Source organism: Trichosurus vulpecula, chromosome 8, assembly GCF_011100635.1.
Source record: "Trichosurus vulpecula isolate mTriVul1 chromosome 8, mTriVul1.pri, whole genome shotgun sequence".
NCBI classification, from domain to species: Eukaryota; Metazoa; Chordata; class Mammalia; order Diprotodontia; family Phalangeridae; genus Trichosurus; species Trichosurus vulpecula.
The window spans coordinates 229,631,739-229,658,497 of record NC_050580.1 but is presented as its reverse complement, the minus strand read 5'-3'; the positions used below and the strand labels follow the sequence as shown (position 1 = coordinate 229,658,497).

The 26,759-nt window shown below is 39.4% G+C and overlaps 1 protein-coding gene across 5 annotated transcripts in view; it reads right to left on the bottom strand.

The window, feature by feature from the left end:
• Nucleotides 1-26,759, bottom strand: part of NIN (ninein) — a 229,254-nt gene that overhangs the window by 9,257 nt on the left and 193,238 nt on the right. The gene's annotated exons all lie outside the window — the stretch shown is intronic.

Sequence of the window (26,759 nt, the reverse complement as noted above, 5' to 3'; positions counted from 1 at the left end):
GCCCTTGAAGAGTTTGGCCTTTGTTTCCTTGATTAGATTTGGGAGTCCTTGATGACCTCCTTACACATGAGTTTGAGTGACATGTTTGGGACATCAGAGGCTTTTAGACCACGTGGGTTTAAGTTGCCTCTGTGATGATTCTAGGTCACGTGGGTGAGTTGCATGTGTGACTCACCCTTGACCCTGAAAAAGATATAAAACCAGGGTTTAGCTTTCTCTTTTTGGGGCTCTCACTCTTGGTGGCACGCATGAGTCTGGGCCAGCCCTTGTTATTAGCTCCTGGGCTGAACTTAGATGTTGGTAACTATGAATTGTATTTGGTCTGTCTGTCGATGTCTGTAATTTGTTTGTAATTTTCTCTGAAGTTCAGGGTACTGGCTTTTTCCCCTGAACTAAGTGAATGAGGTCTGTATGCCGGATTAAAGTAAACTTGTCAACCCCTTAACGTTGCTTTCCTTAGTAAGCAGATCAAAAGAACCTGGGCTTTTGCAGCATGCTGGTAGCATTCTTGTTGTTGGGCTTGTGTTGGTTTTTCACCCCCACAACAGCTGCTAGCTGGATTGTTGAAACAGTAATTCATGAGACCTTTCATAGTATTAGGATAGTTGAAGGGAATATACATATATATAGACAAAGGGCACAGGATGAGTTGAATGTGAAGGGATGATATCTAAAAAAATAAAATCAAATTAAGGGATGAGAGAGGAATATATTGAGAGAGGAAGAAAGGGAGAGAGAGAATGGGGTAAATTATCTCACATAAAAGTGGCAAGAAAAAGCAGTTCTGTTGGAAGGGAAGAGGGTGCAGGTGAGAGGGAATGAGTGAATCTTCCTCTCATTAGATTTGACTTGAAGAGGGAATAACATACACACTCAATTGGATATCTTACCCCACATGAAAGTAGGGGGAAGGGGACAAAAAAGGGGGACGATAGAAGAGAGGGCAGATAGGGGGAAGAAGTAATCAAAAGCAAACACTTTTGAAAAGGGACAGGGTCAAGGGAGAAAACTGAATAAAGGGGGACAGGATAGGAGGGAGGGAAATATAGTTAGTCTTTCACAACATGACTATGGGAGTGTTTTGCATAATGATACAAGTGTGGCCTGTGTTGAATTGATTGCCTTCTTAGAGGGAGTGGGTGGGGAGGGAGGAGGGGAGAGAATTTGGAACTCAAAGTTTTAAAAGCATATGCTCAAAAAAAGTGCTCGTTTTTGTATGCAACGGGAAAATAAGATATACAGGCAATAAGGCATAGAAATCTATCTTGTCCTACAAGAAAGTAAGGGGAAGAGAGATGGGGGGGATGGCAAGGGGAAGGTGGGGTGATAGAAGGGAGGGCTGACTAGGGAATGGAGCAGTCAGAATATATGCCATCTTGGAGTGGGGGGGAGGGTAGAAATGGGGAGAAAATTTGTAACTCAAAATCTTGTGGAAATCAATGCTGAAAACTAAAAAAATCTAATAAAAAAATAAAAATAAAATAAAAAAAGACTACATGTGAGTGTGTGTGTGTAAATTGTAAGAAACCAGAAAGGAGGAGGTGGTATTTCATCTTGTAGCTGAGAAGAAACCAATGGAGGCTATTGAGTATGGGGGCAACATGGTCAGACCTTGGGAAAATCACTTTTGGAAGACAAACAGGATGGATTGGAATGAGTGAGACTAGTGGCAAGCAAATTTTCCAGCTTGCTATTGCAATAGTCCAGGCATAAGGAAATGAGAATCTATTTCCAGGTGGTGGCAGTATCAAAGGAGAGAACATGTGAAAAATGTTGCCAAGGTGAAATTGACAGGCCTTGGCAACAGACTGTATATGGGGGGTAGAGGTGGGGGAATGCTAAAAGATAGTGAGAAGTCAAGGATGGCATGTAGGTTGTAAGCCTGGAGGACTAGGAGAATGGTTGCACCCTCAACAGTAATAAGGAAATTTGGAAAGGGGGGAGGGTGTGGGGGAGAAAGATAGTGTGTTCAGTTTGGGACCTATTGGGTTTAAGATGTCTGCATGACATCTAGTTTGAGATGTCTAATAGGCAGTTGGAGTCACAAGTTATAAGGTTAGCAGAGAGGTTAGGCTCTAGTGGATGATCTGAATTTTCTTCATTAAAATATGAGGCAACATTGTCAGCTGAGATGATGAGGGGAGAGGGAGACAAAGGAAGTTTGAGGAGGAATAAAAAGGTTTGGAACAAACATTGTGAAGGGTAGGACAGTGAGTTATTAAGGGAAGTATAGAAGGATTATCTAGCAGAAATGAGATTATGTACTTGAGCCTAATTGAGCTTATGTAAAATAAATTTATAGTGGGTGAGATGGTAAGAACAGTTGCATGATTTTCTCCACCTCTGTTCAGTGGCATGTGTGTACAATATCATACATTGGGAATAAAGGCAGCATATATTAGGAATGAGTTGAGGCAGAGGCTTGATAGGGCACAACCAGTGATATGATAAGGAGGCAAGAGACTGAAGAGTAGAGGGAAGTGGAGAGTTAAACTGGTTCATTAAGGGATCAATATGGAGAAAGGAAGAGAGAATGGCTAATGCAGGAATAATGACCTGGAAGAGAATCAAGGAGTTAAGGGATGAAAGGTCACAGTATGGATGAAGAGTGGTGGACAAGAGAGGTGGAAAGCAAATAGACTGCGATTAGATAAAAAGAATTTCAGAGTTTCGGAAAACTGAGGTGGTGAATTTGTGGGTGATAACAAGATCAAGAATATGGCCATTTTTGTGAATGGCTGAGGTGAGGTAGAAGATTAGTTCATGGGATAAATGAATAGGTTGAAGAATAGGGAGGTTAAGGTGTATGATGGAGTGTAAATATGTATGGTGAGGTCCCCTACTATGAGGGCAAGAGTCGGGGAGGAGAAAGATTGTGACCCATATACTGAACTCACTGAGAAAGGAAAGGGAATATCCTGGAGGTCTGTAAACAATAGCTACCAAGATTTTGGCTGGGTGCTAAGATGTGAATTTTATAGACCTAAAAGAAGAGGTTACTGAGTAAAAGTGGTAGGAAAAGAACCTAGAAGTGGCAATGGGGAACAGGGAGTATTCTAACTCCCTTATCCTTGACAGTATTGCTGTTACTGTGTACCATATTCTCCTGGTTTTGTTCATTCCATTTTGCATGAGTTCATGTAAGTCTTTCCAGGTTTTCGTGAGAAGATCTTGCTCATCTTTTCTCATAGTTCAATAGTATTCCATCAAAATCATATACCACAATTTGTTCAGCTATTCCCCAATTGATGTGCATCTCCTCAATTTCCAATTCTTTGCCACCACAAAAATAGTTGCTATAAATATTTTTGTACATATGGGTCCTTTCCCTTTTTTAAAAATCTCTTTGGGATACAGACCCATATGCATGGTTTTATAGCCCTTTGGGCACAGTTCCAAATTGCTCTCCAGAATAGCTGGACCAGTTCACAACTCCACCAACAGTGCATGAGTGTCTCGGTTTTTCCACATTCCCTCCAACATTTGTCATTTTCCTTTTCTGTCACATTAGCCAATCTGATAGGTGCGAGGTGGCACCTTAGAGTTGTTTTAATTTGCATTTCTTTAATCAATAGCGATTTAGAGCATTTTTTCATGAATATAGATAGCTTTGGCTTCTTTGTCTGAAATGCCCATTCATATCTTTTGACCATTTTATCAATTGGGGAATGACTCTTATCTTTAAAATTTTGATTCAATTCTCTATATGAAGCCTTTATCAAAGAAACTAGCTGCAAAAAATTTTTTTTCGTAGTTATGATTGTGTATTTCCCTCCATTCTGTTTTTCCATTGTTTCCTCCCCCACCCTCTCTTTCTCTCCCTCCCTTCACCCTGTCCCTGCTCATCAGTGTTTTGCTTTTGACTTTTACCTCCCCCAATCTACTTTCCTTTGAATCAGCCCCCACCCCACCTCCTGCTTTATCCCTTTCTACTTTCCTATAGGGTAATATAGATTTCTGCACCCAACTTAGTGGGTATGTTATTCCCTCTTCGAGCCATTTCCTATGAGATTAAGTTTCAAAAACTGCCCTCCCACCTCTCCCATCTTCCTCTAGACTGTAAAAGCTGTTTTGTGCCTCTTTTATGTGAGATAATTTACCTTTCTCTTTCCCCTTCTCCCAATGCATTCCTCTCTCACCCCTTAATTTTATTTTTTTTAGATATTGTCCCATCATATTCAACTCACACCTGTGTCCTTCTGTCTATGCCCTAATAATGATAAAGTTTTTAGGAGTTACAAGTATCATCTTCCCTTATAGGAATATAAACCTTATTGAATCCATTATGATTTTTCTTTCCTGTTTATCATTTTATGCTTCTCCTGAGTGTTCTATTTAAAAGCCAAATTGCGTATTCAGCTCTGGTCTTTCCATCAGGAATGCTTAAAAGTCCTCTATTTCATTAAATATCTATTTTTTTCCCCTGAAGGATTATACTCACTTTTGCTGAGTAAGTGATTCTTGGTTGTAATCCTAGCTCCTCTGCCCTCCAGAATATCATATTCAAAGCCCTCAGATCCTTTAATGTAGAAGCAGTGTTATTGTGACAGTAGCTCCACAACATTTGAATTGTTTCTTTCTGGCTCCTTGCAATATTTTCTCCTTTGACCTAGGAATGTTGGAATTTGGCTACGATATTCCTTGGAGTTTTCATTCTAGGATCTTTTTCAGGAAGTGATCAGTGGATTCTTTCAGTTTCTATTTTGCTTTCTGGTTCCAGAATATCAGGGCAATTTTCCTTGATGATTATTTGAAAGATGCTGTCCAGGGGACAGAGCTAAGACAGCAGCTGGAAAACAAGGACTCACTTAAGCTCTCCCTCAAATCCCTCCAAACACCTGTAAAAAATGGCTCTGAACAAATTCTGGAGCTATAGAACCCACAAAATAACAGAGGGAAGCAGGTCTCCAGCCCAGGATGGCCTGGGTGGTCACTGGGAAGGGTATATCACACCATGCTGGGAGCAGAGCGCAGCACAGCATGTGTCAAGCCAGGACAAACGAGGGTGGAGATTGAGTGAGCAGGCCTCAGGGCCAGGAATCATTGAGCTGTAGCAGCTACCAGACTTCTCAACCCACAAATGCCAAAGACCATGGAACAGGTCAGTGGAAAACTTCTGGATCGGGGTGAGAGAAGCGTGTGGTCTGGCCCTAGCCCCCGGGGCAGTGGAGGTGGCACAGCAGCAGCAGGTCTGGGAACCTCTGGTGGCTACTTCCAAAGCTCCAGCTGCACCTACTTCCAGAGTCTCTGGCCCCCACTGTGGGAAGAATCAAGTGGCAGATCAGAGCAGGACTGCAGGTAGTGCTTTGCTGGCACAGAGGCAGGGTTCTCTTGCTTTGTCCTGCTTGGATCTGGATCACAGTTCTGGTTGGCAGTTCTTGGGGGAGGAGGAGTGCTGGTGTGGCAGAGCTTGTGGGGGCTTAAAAGTAGCTCTGAAAACAGCAGTGCAAAGCCCCTGAAGCTTGGGACAAAGCATTCTCCACTCGGAAGGCAGTCATAACCTGACCAAAAGTTCAAAGGTCAAGTAGTTGGCTGGGAACATGAGCAGTGGCCAGCGTAAAAGGACTCAGACTCAGATTCAGACTATAGAATTTTTTTTTTTGGTGACAAAGAAGATCAAAACATACAGCCAGAAGAAGTCAACAAAGTCAAAGAGCCTACATCAAAAGCTTCCAAGAAAAATATGAATTGGTCCCAAGCCATAGAAGAGCTCAAAAGGGATCTGGAAAATCAAATAAGAGAAGTAGAGGAAAAATTGGGAAGAGAAATGAGAGTGATCCAAGAAAATCACGAAAAACAAGTCAATGACTTGCTAAAGGAGATCCAAAAAAATACTGAAGAAAGTAACACCTTAAAAAATAGACTAACTCAAATGGCAAAAGAACTCCAAAAAGCCAATGAAGAGAAGAATGCCTTGAAAGGCAGAATTAACCAAATGGAAAAGGAGGTCCAAAAGACCATTGAAGAAAATACTACTTTAAAAATTAGAATGGACCCCAGCCCAGGAATCCCCTCTGCAGCAGCGCCCCTGATAAGTAGTCATCCCGCTTCGACTTTAGGGTTTCCCCTGCTGGGGCCCATGCCAGGCCTGGAGCCCAATTCTGCCTCTACTGCTTGGCCAGTGCTCCCAGTCCTACCCTCTAGGGCCGAGCAGACAGCTCATCAGCATCTTGAGCATGTTCCCTGGTACCTTCTCCTTCCATTGAGGAAGGCCATGGGCCCCTAACATCTCCGGGCCTTTACCACATTGGACCCCACAAGTTGATGCTGATGCCCCAGCAGGGCACTGACAGTGGAGGTGGCTTCGATCTCTTCTTCATTTTCTCTGCTTTTCAGAGAAGGGCATACTCTTGCCCATCACTCTGTCCAGCGCCAGCCAAGCAGAAGGGATCCCTTACTTACTTAATGCTGTGTTCTAACTTAGTGCTATGTCCTGTGGCCACTTGGACCAACCTCCTCAGGATCAGTGCTGCAAAGGGGATTCTGAGGCATCACCCCAAATGCTTTCCCCAGGACCTTGTAGGGTCTCCTGCTTCTGTACCCAAGTTTAGATTCCTAAGTTAGAAGCTAACCTGTACCTTACCAGCAATCCCTAAGGCTTGACTGCTACCCCCTCTTCCCCAGTGCTGTTTTACCAGTAGATACCCTTCCTTTAGAGCCCCAAGGCATGGCATGCAGCTGGGGAGAAAAAGCACACCCCTGTTCTCACTCATGCGTCCAACCTGGTGAGAACAGGCCGGTGAATGAGGTGCCCCTGCCAGAATTTTTCTCCTATCTGGGATTTATTAATATCATTGGAACTAATAGGGCTCCTAAAATTCTCTCCTTTGTTTGCTTACCATTGAATAAAACTTAAATGTGACTGTGAAAAAAAAAATTAGAATGGAGCAAGTGGAAGCTAGTGACTTTATAAGAAGTCAAGATATTATAAAACAGAACCAAAGGAATGAAAAAGTGGAAGACAATGTCAAATATCTCATTGGAAAAACAACTGGCCTGGAAAATAGATCCAGGAGAGATAATTTTAAAATTATTGGACTACCTGAAAGCCATGACCAAAAAAACAGCCTAGATATCATCTTTCAAGAAATTGTCAAGGAAAACTGCCCTGATATTCTAGAGCCAGAGGGTAAAATAGAAATTGAAAGTCTCCACCCATCACCTCTTGAAAAAGATCCCAAAAAGAAAACTCCTAGGAATATTGCAGCCAAATTCCAGGGTTCTCTGGTCAAAGAGAATATATTGCAAGCAGCCAGAAACAAACAATTTGAGTATTGTGGAAATACAATCACGATAACACAAGATCTAGCTGCTTTTACATTAAGGGATTGGGGAGCTTGGAATATGATATTCTGGAGGTCAAAGGAGCTAGGATTAAAACCATGAATCACTTACCCAGCAAAACTGAGTATAATGCTCCAAGGCAAAATATGGATTTTCAATAAGATAGAGGACTTTCAAGCTTTCTCAGTGAAAAGACCAGAGCTGAATAGAAAATCTGACTTTCAAATACAAGAATCAAGAGAAGCATGAACAGGTAAACAGGAAAGAGAAATCATAAGGGGCTTACTAAAGTTGAACTATTTTGTTTACATTCCTACATGGAAAGATGATATTTGTAACTCATGAGACCTTTCACAGTATTAGGGTAGTTGAAGGGAATATACATATATACAGACAGAGGGCACAGGGTGAGTTGAATATGAAGGGATGATATCTACAAAAATAAAATTAAGGGGTGAGAGAGGAATATATTGGGAGGAGAAAGGGAGAGATAGAATGGGGTAAATTATCTCACATAAAAGTGGCAAGAAAATTCTATTGGAAGGGAAGAGAGGGCAGGTGAAAAGGAATGAGTGAATCTTGCTCTCAATGGATTTGACTTAAGGAGGGAATAACATACACACTCAGTTGGGTATCTTACCCCACATGAAAGTAGGGGGAAGGCGATAAGAGAGGGGGGATGATAGAAGGGAAGGCAGACTGGGGAAAGGGGCAATCAGGGGTGGGGGGGAGGGTAGAAGTGGGGAGAAAATTTGTGACTCAAAATCTCATGGAAATCAATGTTGAAAACTAAAAATATTAAATAATGAAAGAGGTGTGACATTAAAAAAAAAAAGATGCTGTCTAGGCTCTTTTTTTTGATCATGACTTTCAGGTAGTCCAATAATTCTTAATTAATCTCTCCTGGCTCTATTTTCCAGGTGCATTTTTTTTCAATGAGATATTTTACATTATCTTCTATTTTTTCTTTCTTTTGATTTTACTAAATTGTAAGTACCTACATTTTTAAAACATTCTGCTAAGTGTTGGGAGCAATACAAAATTTACAAATAATTTAGTTACTCATAGAAACTCTAAAGATAGAGAGCTTAAGGTGTCAGTGACATCTCATGGAACTTAGTACTTAGTAAGTACATAAGGGAAGTGAGAACCAGCCAGAGGTCAGATATGGGGGGAATCATTACAAATTGGTGAATGACAAAAGGTTTTATAGGAGAGTTGGGATCTGAGTCTTCAAGGATGACTAGGATTTCAATAGGCCAAGAACGGGGTGAGGATTCCAATCATCTAAGGCAGTGCTTCTTAAACTTTGAGTTGTGAGCCCATATGTGATTGTATAATTGAATGTGGTGGTTACAAAAATTTTGGCAACAGTAAAAGGTTTCTGAACATACAACAACCAAAAATTAATTCAAAATCAAATGTGTAATGAATCCAAGGTGTTTATGGCAACACTTGCCTGTGTTGCATGCAACTTCACTGCACCCTTGGTTGTGAACACTGTGAATGCCATCATGCCACACAATGCCAAAGAATGCTGCCAGAAATACCTTAGCTCAGATTCAAAACTACTGTATGTTATGAATTGCAATGTTTTCACTGTACATAAAAAATTGTTAAATGAATTTTGGCTTGGGATTAGGACAGCATTTCCAACAATTTCTGAAATGGCCCTAAACATACTTCTGTCATTTTGTACTACATATTTATGTAAAGTGGCATTGTAAGCATTGACAATTAGAAAATCAAAATATCAATCAAAGCTAAAAAATGTTGAAGATGTCCTGCAACATCAAATATTCCACCAAGACTTAATTCTTTATGTAAAAATAAAAAAGCAATCCATCCCATTAGTATGCAAATTTGTTTTCATCTTTAATAAATGGTAAAATTATATGCATACCAAAGAACTGTTTTAAAGTAAATTTCTTTATGATTTATTATTGGTAAATGTTTGATTTGTATACCTATTTTATATACCTATACATCCAAGGTCGTGTAAAAATTTCTTGGGCAAAAAGGGGTCACAAGTGGAAAAAGTTTAAGAAGCCCTGATCTAGGGAACAGACACTACAAAGGTAGAACATTATCTAGCTCATGGCTACCCTACTATATAACTAAGCTAAGTGCTAGCTCCACATGCTGTATAAATTCCAGGTGAGTTGTTTCTACTGCCACCTAGGGAAAAAGCTGCCAATCTTTTGCCTCACATGAGTATGGATTTGTCACCAGGCATTTTCTAAACTGGACACCCAGCCACAATTCTGTGCTTCCCCTACTTCAGGATATCTGGAATTTGAAGAGATAACTCTCTACTGATACCCAGGGATCTACCTAGGCACCTGAGCTCTACATTACCTAGAGTGGTACAGCCCCCGGCTTCAGCTCCTTTTAGGGATAAGGATAGGAGGACTGGTTGAAGACAAAGGGAAATAATTCCAAAGAGGGGGAAAATGGGATTTAACTGAAGAGACTGACGTGAATACATACAGTACCTATACACCAAATTAGATTTTAAAATGAAATGTCAGAAAAATAGAAGTAGGGACAGGTAACACAGGACAAACATAAAAACATGACATGGTTCTTTGAAAATGACTTTTATACTGGAAATCATTGAACCAGAATAACTAACAAGGAGACGATACCTAAGGGAAGTAAGGAAATTATCAGAGAGTACCTAGTTGCCTCAATAAATTCAAGTCACTTGACTCAGATGAACTATATCCTTGGACAGTGAAAAAACCTGTTATCATTTAGTTGCGCCCGATTCTTCAGGACCTCATTTAGAGTTTTCTTGGCAAAGATACTGGAGTAGTTTGCCATTTCCTTCTTTAGCTCATTTTACATATGAGAAAACTGAGGCAAACAGCGTTAAGTGATTTTCCAGTATCATACAACTAATAAGAGTTTGAGTCCAGATCTGACATCAGCTCTTCCTGATTCCTGGCCCAGCACTCTATCCACTATGCCACCTAGCTGCCTAAATAGAGAGAACCTAGACTTTCCTATTTGTACCTTAAGTGCCTAGCACATTGTTATTGTTGTTCAGTTGGGTCCCACTCTCTACATGACCCTGTGAACCATACTGCCCATGGGTTTTCTTGGCAAAGATAAGGAATGTTATCCATTGGATACTTCTCCATTGGATTAACTCAAACAGAGGTTAAATAACTTGCCCAGGGTCACACAGCTAGAAAATATCTGAGGTCACATTTGAACTCAAGTCGTCCTGAATCTAGCCTAGTGCTCCATCCACTGAGTCACCTAGCTGCTGCCAGTGAAAGAACTGGCAGATATTATTGCTGAGATATTGGTATGGATATCTGAAAGATCACAGAAAACAGGAGATAAAATACAAACTTGAAGAAAATAAAAAGTTTTCGAAAAAGGTGAGAACAGAGTCTTAAACTATAAGCCAGTGAATTTGACTTTGAATACATCATTAGATCTATTAGATCATAGAATAGATCATTAAAGAGATAGGTGGTGGGGCGGAGCCAAGATGGCGGCTGGAAAGCAGGGACCAGCCTGAGCTCCCTGCCGAGCCCCTCCAAAAACCTATAAAAAATGGCTCTGAACCAATTCTAGAACGGCAGAACCCACAGAACAGCAGAGGGAAGCAGGGCTCCAGCCCAGGACAGCCTGGATGGTCTCTGGGTGAGGTTTATCCCACACAGAGCTGGGAGCTGGGAACGGAGTGGAGCAGAGCCCAGCCTGAGCGATTTGGACCATCCAGACCAGAAGCGGGGCGGAGGGGGCCCTAGCGCCCTGATTCAGTGAGCTGCGGCAGTTACGAGACCTCTCAACCCACAAACACCAAAGACTGCTGAGAAGGTTAGTGGGAAAAGCTGCGGGAGTGGAAGGAGTTTGCGGTTCAGCTTCCAGCCCCGGGGGCAGCGGAGGTGGGGCAGCTACAGCTGTTGTTACTTCCGGCTCCAGGCCCACCTGGTGGGAGGAATTAAGTGGCGGATCAGAGCAGGGGTGCACAGCCTGCCAAAGATCTGAGCCCAGTTCGGGTTGGGGGTTCTTGGGGAAGGAGCAGTGCTGGTGTGGCAGAGCTGGCACCTCCCCCCCAAACATGGAACATAGAACTCTGTAGTCTACAAGCAGTCATACCCCACTGAAAAACTCAAAGGTCAAGTTAGTTGGCTGGGATTATGGCCAGGCAGCGAAAACGCACCGAGATTCAGTCTCAGACTCTGCATTCTTTCTTTGCTGACAAAGAAGACCAAAACATACAGACAGAAGAAATTAATAAAGTCAAAGAGCCTACAACAGAAACCTCCAAGAAAAACAGGAACTGGTCCCAGGCCATGGAAGAGCTCAAAAAAGATTTGGAAAAGCAAGTTAGAGAAGTAGAGGAAAAATTGGGAAGAGAAATGAGAAGGATGCGAGAAAACCATGAAAAACAAGTCAATGACTTGCTAAAGGAGACCCAAAAAAATACTGAAAAATACACTGAAGAAAACAACACCTTAAAAAACAGATTAACTCAAATGGCAAAAGAGCTCCAAAAAGCCAATGAGGAGAAGAATACCTTGAAAGGCAGAATTAGCCAAATGGAAAAGGAGGTCCAAAAGACCACTGAAGAAAATACTACTTTAAAAATTATATTGGAGCAAGTGGAAGCTAGTGACTTTATGAGAAACCAGGATATTATAAAACAGAACCAAAGGAATGAAAAAATGGAAGACAATGTGAAATATCTCCTTGGAAAAACCACTGACCTGGAAAATAGATCCAGGAGAGATAATTTAAAAATAATTGGACTACCTGAAAGCCATGATCAAAAAAAGAGCCTAGATACCATATTTCAAGAAATTATCAAGGAGAACTGCCCTGATATTCTAGAGCCACGGGGCCAAATAGAAATTGAAAGAATCCATCGATCGCCTCCTCAAATAGATCCCAAAAAGAAATCTCCTAGGAATATTGTCGCCAAATTCCAGAGCTCCCAGATCAAGGAGAAAATACTGCAAGCAGCCAGAAAGAAACAATTTGAGTATTGTGGAAACACAATCAGAATAACCCAGGATCTGGCAGCTTCCACATTAAGAGATCGAAGGGCTTGGAATGCGATATTCTGGAGGTCAATGGAGCTAGGATTAAAACCTCGAATCACCTACCCAGCAAAACTGAGTATCATGCTCCAAGGCAAAATATGGATTTTCAATAAAATAGAGGACTTTCAAGCTTTCTCAGTGAAAAGACCAGAACTGAATAGAAAATTTGACTTTCAAACATAAGAATCAAGAGAAGCATGAAAAGGTAATCAAGAAACAGAAATTGCAAGGGACTTACTAAAGTTGAACTGTTTTGTTTACATTCCTACATGGAAAGAGGACATGGATGATTCATGAGACCTCAGTATTAGGGTAGCTGAAGGGAATATGCATATATATATATATATATGTTTATGTATATATACATGAGTGAATGTGTATGTATGTATATATCTATGTGTATATATATGTGTGACACAGGGTGAGTTGAAGATGAAGGGAAGATATCTAAAAGAAATAAAATGAAATTAAGGGATGAGAGAGCATCATACTGAGAGAGGGAGATAGGGAGAGATAGAATGGGGTGGATTATCTCACATAAAGGTGGCAAGAGGAAGCAGTTCTGTGGGAGGAGGGGAGAGGGTAGGTGAGGGGGGAATGAGTGAACCTTGCGCTCATCAGATTTGGCCTGAGGAGGGAATACCATACATACTCAGTTGTGTATCTTACCCCACAGGAAAGAAGAGGGAGGAAGAAAAAAAAAATAAAAGGGGGGGGTGATGGAGGGGAGGGCAGATTGGGGTGAAGGTAATCAAAAACAAACAATTTGGAAAGGGGACAGGGTCAAGGGAGAAAATTCAATAAAGCGGGATGGGTTGGGAAGGAGCAAAATGTAGTTAGTCTTTCACAACATGAGTATTATGGAAGGGTTATACATAATGATACACATGTGGCCTAGGTTGAATTGCTCGACTTCTTAGGGAGGGTGGGTGGGAAGGGAAGAGGGGAGAGAATTTGGAACTCAAATTTTTAAAATCAGATGTTCAAAAACAAACAAAAAAAAAGTTTTTGCATGCAATTAAAAAATAAGATACACAGGCAATGGGGCGTAGAAATTTATCTTGCCCTACAAGAAAGGAAGGGAAAAGGAGATGAGAGGGGAGGGGGGTGATAGAGGGGAGGACTGACTGGGGAACAGGGCAACCAGAATATACGCCATCTTGGACTGGGGCGGGGAGGGTAGAAATGGGGAGAAAATTTGTAATTCAAACTATTGTGAAAATCAATGCTGAAAACTACATATGTCAAATAAATAAATTTAAATTTAAAAAAAAAAAGAGATAGGTGGTGAATATTTAGAAAGATGAATAAAAAGAGAATGATTTCTTCAAGGACAAGTCTCAGCAGAAGAACTAAATTTCCTTTTTTGACAGAATTACTAAACCAGTAGATGATGGGAATACAGTGGCTATTGTTTAGACTGTAGCAAAGGTTTTGATAATGTATCTCATTTTACTATTGTAGAGAAGATAGAAAGATGTGGACTACATGATAATAATGATAACCTAGAAGCATCTGATAGTACAATGGATAGAACACTGAACCTGGAAACAGGAAAATATGAATTCAAATCTAGCCTCAGACACTTATTAGCTGTGTGACCTTGGGCAAATCACTTAATCTCTGTTTGCCCCAGTTTCCTCAACTATAAAATGGGATAATAATAATAACACCTACCTCTCAGGGTTGTTATGAAGATCAAATAAGATAATATTTATAAAAGCACTTAACCTAGAGCCTGGCAAATAGCAGTCACTATGTAAATGCTTATGCCCTTATTCTCCTCTTAATACATTAGACGGATTCAGAACAGATTAGATGGCGAGAAGCAATGTCAATATGGCAAGAAGTCTCTAGTAAAGTAACCCAGGGACTGCTTCATTGCCTTGTAATGTTTAACATTTCCACCAGTGACTTGAACAAAGGTATAGATAGGATGGAATGATCATCAAATTTCTAGATGGCATAAAGCTGGAAGGAATGCACTGGACAATAGGGTCTTGCACTTGAATGCAAAAAATCAAATTCACAAGCAGAAGATAAGAGAGCAAAGTTATTCTACAAAAGGTATGGAGGTTTTAGTGAGCTGCAAATTCAACATGAGTCAGTAATGTATTAGGGAAACCAAAAAAAAAATTCAGTGTTACCATGGGCTACATGTAGAGAGGCATAGCTTTCAGAAACAGTGAGACAACAGCCCTGTTGTAATTTCCTTTCATCAAACCTCATCCGGAGGATTATGTTCTCTTCTGAGAAGAACAATTTAAGAAGGACATCAACAAGCTACTATATATCATGAGAAAGGCAACCAGTATGGTGAAGGGCCTTGAGTCTATGTCACATAGTCATATCAAAGAGAAGGGCTGAAGGAAGTAAACATGCTTATCTAGAAGGAAACAAGACAGAGGGGTTAGGAGCATGGTAGACAAGAGCTATATTAAAGTATTTGAAGGATTGTTATAAGGAGGAGAAATAGATTTCTTTTGTTTGATCTAAGAAGAAGAACCTAAAGAAATTGGTGGAAGTACCAAGAGGAAAATTTAATATTGATGTAAGAATATTGATGTAAGCCAAGATGGCGGCTGGTAAGCAGGGAATAGTGTGAGCTCCATGCCGAGACCCTCCAAAAACTTATAAAAAATGGCTCTGAACAAATTCTAGAACGGCAGAACCCACAAAACAGCAGACGGAAGCAGGGCTCCAGCCCAGGGCAGCCTGGATGGTCTCTGGGTGAGGTCTATTCCACACGGAGCTCAGAGCTGGGAGCTGGGAGCTGGGAACGGAGTGGAGCAGAGCCCAGCCTGAGCGGCGTGGACCATCCAGACCAGAAGCTGGGCGGAGGGGGCCCTAGCACCCTGATTCAGTGAGCTGCGGCAGTTACCAGACCCCTCGACCCACAAACACCAAAGACTGCGGAGAAGTTTAGTGGGAAAAGCTGCGGGAGTGGAAGGAGTTCGCAGTTCGGCTTCCAGCCCCGGGGGCAGCGGAGGTGGGGCAGCTACAGCTGTTGTTACTTCCGGCTCCAGGCCCACCTGGTGGGAGGAATTAAGTGGCGGATCAGAGCAGGGGTGCACAGCCTGCCGAAGATCGAAGCCCAGTTCGGGTTGGGGGTTCTTGGGGAAGGAGCAGTGCTGGTGTGGCAGAGCTGGCACCTCCCCCCCAAACATGGAACATAGAACTCTGTAATCTACAAGCAGTCATACTCCACTGAAAAACTCAAGGGTCAAGTTAGTTGGCTGGGAATATGGCCAGGCAGCGAAAACGCACCGAGATTCAGTCTCAGACTTTGCATTCTTTCTTTGGTGACAAAGAAGACCAAAACATACAGACAGAAGAAATTAAAAAAGTCAAAGAGCCTACAACAGAAACCTCCAAGAAAAACAGGAACTGGTCCCAGGCCATGGAAGAGCTCAAAAAGGATTTGGAAAAGCAAGTTAGAGAAGTAGAGGAAAAATTGGGAAGAGAAATGAGAAGGATGCGAGAAAACCATGAAAAACAAGTCAATGACTTGCTAAAGGAGACCCAAAAAAATACTGAAAAATACACTGAAGAAAACAACACCTTAAAAAACAGATTAACTCAAATGGCAAAAGAGCTCCAAAAAGCCAATGAGGAGAAGAATGCCTTGAAAGGCAGAATTACCCAAATGGAAAAGGAGGTCCAAAAGACCACTGAAGAAAATAGTACTTTAAAAATTATATTGGAGCAAGTGGAAGCTAGTGACTTTATGAGAAATCAGGATATTATAAAACAGAACCAAAGGAATGAAAAAATGGAAGACAATGTGAAATATCTCATTGGAAAAACCACTGACCTAGAAAATAGATCCAGGAGAGATAATTTAAAAATTATTGGACTACCTGAAAGCCATGATCAAAAAAAGAGCCTAGATGCCATCTTTCAAGAAATTATCAAGGAGAACTGCCCTGATATGCTAGAGCCACAGGGCAAAATAGAAATTGAAAGAATCCATCGATCACCTCCTCAAATAGAGCCCAAAAAGAAATCTCCTAGAAATATTATCGCCAAATTCCAGAGCTCCCAGATCAAGGAGAAAATACTGCAAGCAGCCAGAAAGAAACAATTTGAGTATTGTGGAAACACAATCAGAATAACCCAAGATCTGGCAGCTTCCACATTAAGAGATCGAAGGGCTTGGAATGCGATATTCCGGAGGTCAATGGAACTAGGATTAAAACCTAGAATCACCTACCCAGCAAAACTGAGTATCATGTTCCAAGGCAAAATATGTACTTTCAATAAAATAGAGGACTCTCAAGCTTTCTCAGTGAAAAGACCAGAACTGAATACAAAATTTGACTTTCAAACACAAGAATCAAGAGAAGCATGAAAAGGTAATCAAGAAACGGAAATTGCAAGGGACTTACTAAAGTTGTACTGTTTTGTTTACATCCCTACATGGAAAGATGATGTATATGATTCATGAGACCTCAGTATTAGGGTAGTTGAAGGGAATATGCATATATATATGTTTATGTATATATATAAGTGAATGTGTATGTATGTATGTATCTATGTGTATGTGTATGCATGTGTATGTATGTATATATATATATGTGTGTGTTTTTATATATATGTATATATATATGTAAAAGAGAGAGAGCAGACACAGGGTGAGTTGAAGATGAAGGGAAGATATCTAAAAGAAATAAAATGAAATTAAGGGATAAGAGAGCAACATACTGAGAGAGGGAGATAGGGAGAGATAGAATGGGGTGGATTATCTCGCATAAAGGTGGCAAGAGGAAGCAGTTCTGTGGGAGGAGGGGAGAGGGCAGGTGAGGGGGGAATGAGTGAACCTTGCTCTCATCAGATTTGGCCTGAGGAGGGAATACCATACATACTCAGTTGTGTATCTTACCCCACAGGAAAGAAGAGGGAGGAAGATAAAAAAAAATAAAAGGGGGGGGATGATGGAGGGGAGGGCAGATGGGGGTGGAGGTAATCAAAACAAACACTTTGGAAAGGGGACAGGGTCAAGGGAGAAAATTCAATAAAGCGGGATGGGTTGGGAAGGAGGAAAATGTAGTTAGCCTTTCACAACATGAGTATTGTGGAAGGGTTATACATAATGATACATGCGTGGCCTAGGTTGAAGTGCTCGACTTCTTAGGGAGGGTGGGTGGGAAGGGAAGAGGGGAGAGAATTTGGAACTCAAAGTTTTAAAAACAGATGTTCAAAAACAAAAAAAAAAGTTTTTGCATGCAACTAAAAAATAAAATACACAGGCAATGGGGCGTAGAAATGTATCTTGACCTACAAGAAAGGAAGGGAAAAGGGGATGAGAGGGGAGGGGGGTGATAGAGGGGAGGGCTGACTGGGGAACAGGGCAACCATAATATATGCCATCTTGGAGTGGGGGGGAGGGTAGAAATGGGGAGAAAATTTGTGATTCAAACTGTTGTGAAAATCAATGCTGAAAACCAAATATGTTAAATAAATAAATTTAAATGAAAAAAATAAATCCAAAAAAAAAAGGAAAAAAAAATATTGATGTAAGAAAATGTTTCTAGTAATTACAGCTATCCAAAAGTAAAATGGGCTGCCTCAGGAAGTGATAGGGGTCCTTACGTAGAGACTAGTTGACCATTATCAGGGAAGTTATAGTAGATGTTTATTTTGTAATAAATTGGACTACAGCAATGTAAAGGTCCCTATGGACCACACTGTCCATGGGTTTTCTTGGCAAAGATACTAGAGTGGTTTGCCATTTTCTTCTACATGGATTGAGACAAACAGAGGTTAAGTGACTTGGCCAGGGTCACACAGCTATAAAGTATCTAAGATTGTATCTCTCACCATGTGCAATATGGGCCACTCCTGATAAGCAAATATAGTGCCACTAACACTCAAAGGGATTGTGTTAGATAGGAAGGATGAAGTGGAGGAGCATTGTGATACCTAGTTCTAGCAAGCTCTTTCATCAACCACATGACTCACCTTTTACCACTGATCCTTAGTTTTAGTGTTTTCTCCTTAAAAATTACTTTTTATCTTTTTAGAATATTTTATATTTATTTACATATGTTGTTGTACCTGTTATCTGTTGTTTATGCAATCTCCTGGCCCTTGTGTAAGCTCCTTGAGGGCAGGGACTATACTGTGTTTTTTGTATCCCCAGGCTGGCATAGTTACTGGCCAAGAGAAGGCCCTTAACAAATACCTGTTGAATGGAATTCAATTCCAAACTAAGTAAACAGCAAGATGTGATAAGTAGTTTACTAACTTTACAGAACTGAGTACCTTACTCCTTTTCTCCAAACTTATGGGTACTGGGGGGAGAGAAGAGGAGGGAGGATAAAAGTGAACGAAAATAACTTCCTATATCTGAAGTCAGACTCTCCTTCCTCAATTCCTGATTCCACCCATCCATTCTCTACCTAGTTGATTTGTTAAAATATGATAGACAAGATTCTTTTGTACAAAAAAAAAAAAACTTCAGGATCACACTTAAAAAAACTGCCAATACATATAGTGTAATAGGGCACTGGAGACAATGCTTGCTACTATGGAGATGCTTCTGCAGGGACTATGAGACTGAAAAACTGAGCTGACTAAAGATGGTGGAGAGAAGCCAGGAAGTTGCCTGAGTTCTCCACAGTTTCCATTGGAAATCAAGATTGTAAACAAATTCTGGAGTGACAGAAGCCACAAAAAGATGAAGCGAAACAACTTTCCAGCTTAAGATAACTTAAAAAGACTTCAGGAAAGGTCTGTCTCACTTGGGGAAAAGGGGAGCACAGTCCAGCAGACAGTATCCAGGCAAGGCAGTAGGAGGCTTTTAGCCAGAACACAGATCAGCAACCAAGGCCCCTTGTTCCTGGCTCAGATGGCTAGTGGCATAGCAGGCCAGCTGTGAAGCCTCCAGTGCCAGCACAGAAGACAAACTGCCAGGCCCAGAAACCCAGCACAACACACACAACTAGGCCAGGCCACCCGAGTATAGTGGGTAAGCTGCCAGCACCTGAGGCCCCAGCATGGAAAACCAGTGACCAGGCAGGCCCCAGACCAGCACAAGAAGCTTGGGGCAGTGCCCTCTATCCCCAGGAGCAGAGCTCAACTTTTAAAAACTGAGCAAAAAAACACAAAAAGAGACTTCACCATAGAAAGCTATTATGGTGATAGGGAAGATCAAAACCCAAACTCAGAAAAGGACAACAATGACAAAATGCCTATATGTGAAGCCTCAGAGGGAAATATGAACTGGTATCAAGCCCAGAAAGTCTTCTTGGAAGAACTCAAAAAGGATTTTAAAAATCAAGCAAGAGAGATAGAAGAAAAATTGGAAAAAGAAATGAGAATTATGCAAAAAGAATCAATAGCTTGGAAAAGGAAGCACAAAAATAGACTGAAGAAAATAACTCCTATAAAAGAAGAATTGGCCAAATGGAAAAGGAGATATAAAAGCTAATTGAAGAAAATAATGCCTTAAAAATTAGAATTGTACAAGCTAATGACTCTGTGAGACATCAAGAACCAAACAAAATCAAAAGAATGGAAAAATAAAAGAAAATGTAAAATACTTCCTTGGAAAAACAACTGACTTGGAAAACAGATCCAGGAGAGATAATTTAAGAATTAATTATCAAGGAAAACTGCCTTGATATCCTGGTACCAGAGGGTAAAAAAGAAATTCAAAGAATCCACTAATCATTTCCTGAAAGAGATCCCAAAATGAAAACTCCAAGGAATATTGTAGCCAAATTCCAGAATTATCAGGTCAAGGAGAAAATAATGCAAGCAGCCAGAAAGAAACAATTCGAATATTAAGGAACCACAGTCAGGATTACACAGGACTTAGCAGCTTCTACATTAAAGGATCAGGGGGGTTGGAATATGATATTCTAGAAGGCAAAGGAGCTTACATTACAACAAAGAATCAACAACCCAGCAAAACTGAGAATAATCTTTCAGGGGAAAAGATGAAATTCAATGAAATAGGGGGCTTTCTGATGAAAAGACCAGAGCTGAACAGAAAATTGGATCTTCAAATACAAGACTCAAGAGAAGCATAAAAACATAAACAGGAAAGAAAAAAAAACATGTTATTCATTATTCATGGGAAGATGATACTTGTAACTCTTGAGAACTACATCTCTATTAGGGCAGTTAGAAGGAGTACACATAGACAAAGGGTGTGGGTATAAGTTGACTTTGATGTGATATAAAAACATAAGGGTAAAAAAAGGGCTTCACTGGGAGAAGAGGAAAAGAGGAGGGAGAATACAGTAAATTACATCACATGAAGAGGCAAAAAAGACCTATTACAGCAGAGAGAAAGAAGAGAGGGGTGAACATTGTTAGAACCTTACTTTCATCAGATTTGGCTCAGAGAAGGAATAACATACACACTCAGTTGGGTATAGAAAGTTATCTTACCCTATAGGGAAGTAGGAGGGGAAGAGAAAGAAGAGGCTGGGGGTGCCAAGAGAAGGGAGAGCAGAAGTAGGAGGGGAACGGGGAAAGAAAAGGGAAGGGTTGAAAGAAGGGAGGGCAGATTGAGGGAGGTAGTAGTCAGAAGCAAAACACTGGTGAGGAGGGAGATGATGAAAGGAGAAAGAAAAAAAATAAACAGCTGGGGAAACAGGATGGAGTAAATACACAGTAATCATAACTGTGAATGTGAATGGGATGAACTCTCCCATAAAATGGATGTGGATAGCAGAGTGGATTAAAAACCAGAATTCTACAATATGTTCTTTACAAGTAACACATTTGAAGAAGAGAGATACAAAGTAAAGGTAAAAGGCTGGAGCAGAATATATTAGGATTCAGCCAAAGTAAAAAAGCAAGTGTAGCAATCCTGATCTCAGACAAAGCAAAAGCAAAAATAAATCTAATTAAAAGAGATAAGGAAGGAAACTACATCTTGCTAAAATTTGCCATAGATAATGAAGTAATATCAAGACTAAACATATATGCACCAAGTGGTATAGCATCCAAATTCTTAGAGGAGAAGTTAAGTGAGTTATAGGAGGAATAGACAGTAAAACTATACTATTGGGGACCTCAACCTCCATCTTTCAGAACTAAATAAATAAATGAAAGAATGAATGAATGAATGAATAGATGAGAAAGAAGTTGAGGAGGTAAACAGAATTTGAGAAAAGTTAGAAATGCCAGACCTCTGGAGAAAATTGGATGGGGATAGAAAGGAATACATCTTCTTGTCAGTGGTACATGGCAAGTACAAAAAACCTGACCATATATTAGAGCATAAAAATTTCACAATCAAATGCAGACAGGCAGAAATATTAAATGCAACCTTTTCAGATAATGAAGCAATAAAAATTACATGTAATAAAGGGCCATGAAAAGACAGACTAAAAATTAATTGGAAACTAAGCAATCTAATCCTAAGGAATGAGTGGGTTAACCAACAAATCATAGAAACAATTAATAATTTCATCAAAGCAAATGAAAATAATGAGACAACATACCAAAACTTATGGGATGTAGCCAAAGCAGTTCTTAGGTGAAATTTTATATCTCTAAATGCTTCCATGCATAAAATAGAGAAAGAACAGATCAATGAATTGAGCATGCAACTAAAAAAGCTAGAAAAAGAACAAATTAAAAATCTCCAATTAAATACCAAATTAGAAATTCTGAAAATCAAAGGAGAGATTAATAAAATTGAAAGTAAGAGAACTATTGAACTAATAAATGAAACTAAGACCTGATTTCATGAAAAAAAAAAACAATAAAATAGATAAACCTTAGGTTAATTTAATTTTTAAAAAAGAAAGAAGAAAACCAAATTGCCAGTATCAAAAATGAAATGGTGGTGAATTCACCACCAATGAAGAGGAAATTAAAGCAATGATTAGGAGCTATTTTGCCCAACTGTACACCAATAAACCAGACAATCTAAGTGAAATGAATGAATATTTGCAAAAATATAAATTTTCCAGATTAACAGAAGAGGACATAAAATACTTAAATAACGCAATTATAGAGAAAGAAATGGAATAAACCATCAATGAACTTCCTAAGAAAGAATCTCCAGGGCCAGATGGATTTACAAGGTAATTCTACCAAACACTGAAAGAACAATTCATTCTGATACTATATAAACCATATGGAAAAACAGGCAAAGAAGGAGTCCTACCAAATTTCTTTTATGACACAAATATGGTGCTAATACCTAAACCAGGAAGAGCCAAAACAGAGAAAGAAAATTATAGACAAATTTCCCTAATGAATATTGATGCAAAAAATTTTAAATTAAATATTAGCAAAGAGATTATAGCAATTTATCACCAGGATTAATACATTATGACCAGATGGGATTTATACCAGGAATGCAGGGTTGGTTCAATATTACAAAAACTATTAGCATAATTGACCATATCAATAACTAAACTAACAGAAATCACATGATTATCTCAATAGATGCAGAAAAAGCTTTTGACAAAATACAGCACCCATTCCTATTAAAAACACTAGAGGGCAGAGGAATAAATGGAGTTTTCCTTAAACTGATAAGCAGTATATATCTAAAATCATCAGCAAGCATTATATGTAATGGGGATAAGCCTGAAGCTTTCTAACAAGGATGACCATTATCACTACCATTACTCAATATTATACTAGAAATGTTAGCTTTAGCAACGAGAAAAAGAAATTGAGGGAAATAGAATAAGCAATGAGGAAACAAAACTATCACTCTTTGAAGATGATATGATGCTATACTAAGAGAATCAACTAAAAAATACTTGAAATCTTTAACAACTTTAGCAAAGTTGCAGGATATAAAATAAACTCATATAAATTATCAGCATTTCTATATATTACCAACAAAGTTCAGCAACAAGAGATGGAGAAATTTCATTTAAAATAACTGTACGCAATACATATAAAGTATTTGGGAGTCAACCTACCAAGACAAACCCAGGAACTATATGAACTATATGAACACAATGACAAATAAAGTCAGATCTAAACAATTGGAAAAATATCAATGAATCATGGGTAGGCAGAGCTAATGTAATATAAATGACGATTCTCCCTAAATTAATTTACTTATTCAGTACCATAACAATCAATATTTTTTCTAACTTTATAAAATAAATTTTTTGGTAGTTTGATTATTATTTTATAGCAAAATTCATCTGGAAGAACAAAAGGTTAAAAATATCAAGGGAAAGAATGAAAAAAAATGCAAAGGAAGGCAGCCTTGCTGTACCACATCTAAAACTATATTATAAAATAGCAAATCATCAAAACTATTTGGTACTGGCTAAGAAACAGAGTGATGGATCAGTGGAATAGGTTTAGGCACACGAGACACAGTAGTAAATGACTATAGTAATCTACTGTTTGATAAACCCAAAGACTCCAGTTTCTGGGATAAGAACTCACTATTTGAGAAAACAACTGCTGGGAAAACTGGAAAATAGTATGGCAGAAACTAGGCACAGACAAGCATTCTCATACCCTATATCAAGATAAGGTCAAAACAGGTACAAGATTTACACATAAAGGTTGATACCATAAGCAAATTAGGAGAGCAAGGAATAGTTTACCTGTCAGATCTACAGAGAAGGGAAGAATTTGACCAAACGAGAGACAGAGAATATTATGAAATCCAAAATGGATAATTTTGATTACAATAATTAAAGTGTTTTTGCACAAACAAAACCAAAGCAACCAAGATTAGTAGGAAAGCAGAAAGCCAGGAAACAATTTTTACAGCCAGTGTTTCTGATAAAGGCCTCATATCTAAAATATATAGAGAACTGAGTCAAATTTATAAGAATACAAGTCAATCCCCAGTTGATAAATGGTCAAAGGAAATGAACAGGTAGTTTTCAGATAAAGAAATTAAAGCTATCTATAGTCCTATAAAATACTCTAAATCATTATTGATTAGAGAAACACAAATTAAAACAACTCTGAGCTACCACCTCACACCTATCAATTAGCTATTTTGACAGAAAAGGAAAATTACAAATGTTGGAAAAGATATGGGAAAATTGAAACACTGATACATTGTTAGTGGAGTTTTGAACTGATCCAACCATTCTGGAAAGCAATTTGTAACTATGACTAAAGGGCAATCAAACTGTGCATACCCTTTGAGCCAGCAATACCACTACTTGGTCTGTATCCCAAAGAGATCATAAAAACAGGAAAAGGACCCACATGTACAAAAATATTTATAGCAGCTCTTTTTGTGGTGTCAGAGAATTAGAAATTGAAGGGATGCTCATCACTTGGGGAATGGCTCAACAAGTTATGGTTTCTGAACGTAATGGAATACTATTGTGCTATAAGAAATGATGAGCAGGCAGATTTGAGAAAAACCTGGAAAGACTTATATGAACTGATAATAAGTGAAGTGAGAAGAACCAGAAGAATATTGTACACAGTAATGCAACATTGTGATAGACTTAGCTCTTCTCAGCAATACAATGATCCAAGACAATTCGAAAAGACTCATGATGGAAAATGCTATCCACATCCACAGACAGAACTATGGAGTCTGAATCCAGATTGAAGCTACCATTTTCACTTTTTTTCTTTATCATGGTTTTTCCCTTTTGTTCTGATTCATATTTCACAACATGACTAATGTGGAAATATGTTTAACATGACTGTATATGTATAATCTATATCAGATGGCTTGCTATCTTGGGGAGGAGGGAGGGCAGGGGAAAAGGGAAAAAAATTTGGAACTCAAAATCTTACAAAAAGGAATGTTGAAACCTATCTTTACATGTAATCAAAAAAAATAAAATACTATTAAGTGAAAAAAAATTGAACTATTTCTCAAGTCCTGGGGAAGAGGGGACAACAGAAATCTCAGGAGAGGCAAAAGTATGCAAGCTCTGAGGAGTGCTTGTCAATTCTTCTGGGCAAAGACAGGAGTGGTTGAGCATCAGGAGTTGCTGTGCTTGGAGCACAGCTGTGGCTAGTGCCACATTCTACTGCCCTAGAGCAAGACACTGAAAAAAGCCAGAAGCTTGCCCTCTTTTTCAAGTAAAGATGATACTCTTACTTCTCCATCACTTGCCGCACTCTAGCTCTAGTGCTGAGCATACTCTATATCGGTCCTCATTTCTGAAAAAGTCTGTTCTCTTTCTTTATTTGCCATGTGTTTTCAGAAGAAAATTTTTTACTAAGATAGCTTTCAGTGTACCTGTCCTGGGAGTGGGGGATGGGGATTACAGTATCCCAAGGACATAATGGGAGAGGAGTTGGGTTCTTTGTCCAGATCTTACCCCTGATTCAATGTGTCCTCGTGGTTCTGTCCTGGGCCCTCTTTTCTTCTCCTTCTATACTGCTTCACTTGGTGACCTCATAAGTTTCCATGTATTTAATTACCATCTCTATGCTGAGGATTCTCAAATCTATTCTGCCCTAATCTCTCCAATCCTGCATCTCCAATTGCCTTTCAGACAATTTTTTTTTGAATGACACCAATAATCTGGTGTAGTTTAAACATTTATTTTTCTGTTCAGAGAATCAATGCTAGACAACAGGAAAAGTATTTAGATAAAATACAGAGTTTACAGTTTAGCACTTATAAGATTATCAATATAGTAGCAGTTTTGTAAAACAGGTAAGTTTTGATTTAGTTACAAGAGCTTGGAAATAAACAGAACAAAGAGGTAGTCCTTGGCCTGTACCCTATTTCCACTTCTTATAGTTCTAACAGGAAACCAAACTTATAAATTAATTTCTTTGACAATTCAATTCTAATAATAATAGCTGGCATTTATATAGCATATGTTCATATAGCACCTACCATGTGCCAGGTACTTTATAAATAATATTCTCATTTGATCATCACAGCAACCCTGGGAAGTAGGTGCTGTTATTTTGACAGAAGTTAAGTGACTTGCCCAAACACAGATACTAAGGGTCTGAAGCCATTTAAACTCAGGTCTTCCTGATTCCAGGACCAGCTCTCTATCCACCTCACCACCTAACTATTTGTGAGCCTTAGAGTAATCCAGCTAAAATTTCTTAAGTTAAGAGAAATCCATAAAAAATATTGGAGGATAAGGCCAATTTGTCATTGCAGAAGCAGAATTTAAGAGATTATTAAGCTTTTGTCTTATAGGATGCCAAACCTCAGGCCACACAGTGAGATGAGGTGCTAGAACCCATGTCTTCTGACATTAGGCCTATTTATTGCCTTTGCCCATCTCTTTTGACTTACATCCCCATCTTTAGAGTCCTAGAGGTTTGGCATTATCTCCAGAAGGGGACAATATAGGTAAAAATAAAAATGTGGGTAAAAAGGGAAAAATTTGCTTAACCTCCCATTTTCACAATAGAACAACTCAGTTTCTTGGACTTGTCTGTGGGTTGAAAGTAAAGAAATGGCCTCCATTTAGATTTCAGCTGAGATGAAGCATGGCAATAGATGGGGTCTAT